The sequence below is a fragment of the Pinus tabuliformis genome, chromosome 2_2 (genome assembly GCF_031772625.1).
Source record: "Pinus tabuliformis cultivar Carrire ecotype Pingquan chromosome 2_2, CPIR1, whole genome shotgun sequence".
NCBI lineage: Eukaryota > Viridiplantae > Streptophyta > Pinopsida > Pinales > Pinaceae > Pinus > Pinus tabuliformis.
Window position 1 is genome coordinate 474037718 of NC_142300.1, and position 3838 is coordinate 474041555.

The following is a 3838-nucleotide window of genomic DNA, read 5'->3' on the forward strand; positions in this document are numbered from 1 at the left end:
AATTCATTTAAATGATTAGAAATAGATCCACCTTCTGAAATTTTCATATTAAATAAACGTTTCATAAGAAATACCTTATTTGAGGCCGAGGGTTTCTCATATAGTTTTTCCAATGCCAGCATTAAAACCTTTGTTTTTGTTTCGTTTGAAATATTAAGAGCTACCAAGTGCCATTCTGTTGAGAATATCCCATTCTGTGTTTGTCATACTCATCAGATTGTTTGTCTTTCTACTCAATGGTAGGTACAGATCTTTCTGATATAGATAATCTTCCATTTGCATCTTCCATAGCTAGTAGTTTTGTCCGTTAAATTTTTTGACCCTAAGCCTACCATATTTCACTATTTCTCCCACTCAAACTAGGAGCCCTTCTCTCCTGTGAGTTTATCAGCCAAATAGACCTTTGGATCTGATACCAGTTGTTATAAAATTATGTATTACAGAGTAATGGAACACAAAAAATATATCGCAGAAATATAAACATAGGAAAAAAATAAAACAAGAGACATAGATATACGTGGTTCACCCAATTTCGGCTACGTCCTCGGAGAAACAATCAGTCCTTCCTTTTATATTATCTAGCAAAATGAACAAATACAACCTATAGTAGATCTGCTGTAATTCCCTCTTCTCTCTCACGCAATCTCCTCTCTCTTTCTCACTCAAAATATTGATTTACATAGATGCAATACAATTCCTTGATATACAACGAAGGGTTACCTTATAGGGCAAAAGACCCTAAATTAAACATAACTTCTACTGTCATATCTCCGCGTAATAAATGGTCCAGATTGACTACAAAATTACAACATTTACAAGGCAATTTTACATCTATTTTTTGCTTCAAGGGCGCTGCCCCTGATCCACCACCAGGGGGTAGCTCCAAATAATCGTCGTCACCCCCCGTGGACCCCCCTGGTGGCATACATTTATGGGCGACATTGATGCCACATTTCAAACTGACGTCCAATGCGGCGATACCTCTGAATAAAGAAGATAATTAGGCTCCACACCTAACAAAATATTATGAGAATTTAGTTAATAGTGTGAGAAGGCATACAAAATGCATCGTTGATTCTTGTTTACATAAAAAAGGGTCTATTCTTTTATGTCACTATCATGCTGCATAGGAGGTTCGTGCATATTCAACATTGTCGATAGATGAAAAAGAGAGGAAGAAGTATGAACCAACATGAAATGATGACCATTTAAATGTTCACAATGTTAATGTTTTAACAATGTGGCAAGAAAATGTTGATTGTCAGCAAGTTCTTTCTCGACATCAAGTTTTAAAGTATATTTCAAAATATGCTTCAAAGGTAGAGAGAAGATATGAGAGTTATCATGAAATGTTGATGAGAGTTGCTGGTGGCAGTGGGTCTGAACCTGCTATATTATCTACGTATAGAAGGTTCCTTGTTGAGACGCTTGTTGAGTGTGACGTTGGAGCTCAAGATACATGTTTTTTTCCCTAAAGCTGCCTCTTGTTGTCTATAGTTGGAAATTATTCTCCTTGAATGTTGGAAACAAAAGTTTACCAAAGGGTTTCACTGCACTCTAATGAATTTTTGTGTGGAAAAAGTTTCATTCATGTTTATCAAAGCCGACTAGTTTTTCTAGAACATTTATGTTTGATAGAAATAACAAGATCATGGAGTTTTGAGGAGAAGTATAGGCAGGGAAAATGGAGGCCACATGATAAGCATACTATCATTCATGTTTTTCCATGGTTTTATGTTGTTCCTGATGAGGGTTTAGAAGAGTTTGAATTGTTTTGTTGGAGTGAGTTTCTTTTATGCAAGTCATTTCATGATGTTGGCTCAAATGTTGGGTTGTCTACTCAAAGTATTGTTGAGAGTTGCATAAAATGGAGATATCACCCTTGGCATGTTGATCAAGGCCCTTTTCCAAATGAAGGTGATGAAGAGGATGTGGAGCCAGTTATACATGACAAAAATGTTGATCGAGATTTTGAAGAGTGGCAGGTTTTTTCACGGTTAGTTCCTCAAAGCTGTGTAAACATATCAGACCTTGATAATCTTGGTATAAGGGACTTTAATGTTGATTATAATTGGAAAGAAATGATGGTATAAAATTATTTTTTAGAAGAAGGTGTCAATTTTGTAAAATATGCACAGCCTGCAGGTGCTTTGAATTGTGGGTTCATTAGGGACACACATTTTTCGCCTTCCTCTCTATTAGAAAAATAACTAGCTGCTTTTGGAATTATTTTTTGAGATTTTTCTAATGGTGAAAATGATGGTGCTTTTAAGATTATTATTCCAGGTACTGCTAGAACATGGAAGTCTTCTCTCCTTGGGTTTATTGCTCATGCTCATTCAAGTGCAACAATGAATGGAAAAAATTCCTTTGTTATTTCTTGCTCCAATTGGTATTTTTTCTTTTAACATATGTGGGAAAATAATACATTCTGCTTTAAAAAATCCTATAAAAGATATGAAGCCATTGTGTAGGGAGGGATTTGGAAGTGTTCCAAGAGGAAATGAGGCACGCTCGATATATATTGATTGATGATATGAGATTTTAGGTCCAAGGCTATTCATAAAAATAGATGCTTTTTTGTGAGAAGCCTTTCGTGAAAAGAAGGACTATCCTTTTGGTGGTAGGTCCATCATTCTTGTGGGTGAAATTGTCTAGCTACCTCCTGTTAAGGATAAACCCTTGTATGCAGGTACAACAATTGGGAAAGTTTTGTTGGAAAGCTTCAACATTGTAGTGGATTTGGACAAAATTTATAGGCAGCAAGGAGATGATTTGAGACAAGCATATTTTTGCAATATTTTAACCAATATTAGAAATGCAGAGCCTTCTCTTGTTGATTGTGACTTTATTATGACCCATGTTGATAGTTGCTTGGATCGATAGGAAAGGATTTGTTTGATTCTTCTCTTCAGTTATTTACGATGAATAATCTCATCAATTTGCGTAATCAAAAAATGCTTAAAGCGTTAAATTCTCATATTGCGAGATGTGTTACAAAAAGTAGTAGAAGAATAGAAATATGTGATAGTGATGATGATATATTGGAGCGTGAAGTACTTCTATGTCATGGAGAGCGCGTGATGTTAATGTGTAATTTGTGGGTTGAAGCTAGTCTTGTTAATGGTGCACTTGGATATATTGAGAATATTTTCTTTGCTCCTAGTTCAAAGCTGCCACAACTTCAACAATTTGTTACAGTTATGTTTGGAAAGTATTATGGTGTTCTATTTGATAAGGATTGTCCAATTATTGTACCAATTTCGCTTGTTCTTAGGGGGAATATGAGGCAAATGCCTTTGAAAATTGCATGGGCGTTGACAATACACAAATCATAGGGGATGACTTTGTAATGAGCCACTGTAGATATTGGAGATAGAGAAAGGAAGGGTCTGACATTTACAACTATATTTAGAGTGAAACCAATAGATAGTTTGTGGATTTCACTCCCTTTTTCCTTTCAACGTTATGAAAAAATGAAAGATAGTGCATATGTTACACTAAGAAAGAAAGAGGAGGAGTGATTAAAGTCAATATCATGTTTGGGGTATTTATCTTCAATACAATTTACTGCTCATGCATTCTTTTTTTGTCTTTTTTCTTCTTTGTTACAATTATTTGTATGCATTTGTTTAAGAAAAAAGAAGATTACTTCTCTTTAGTTGTTACTGTTTGTTGCAATTATTTGTATGCACCTTCATAAGTTCTTTGTTTTCCTTTTTGTTAATTTGAATAGAATTGTTGATTACTGAAGTAAGTAAATCGACTATTTTAGAGAAATTGTTGTTTGATTTCTTGAATTGTAGTTGTTTGCATTTTTTCTCTCATTCTTTGAATC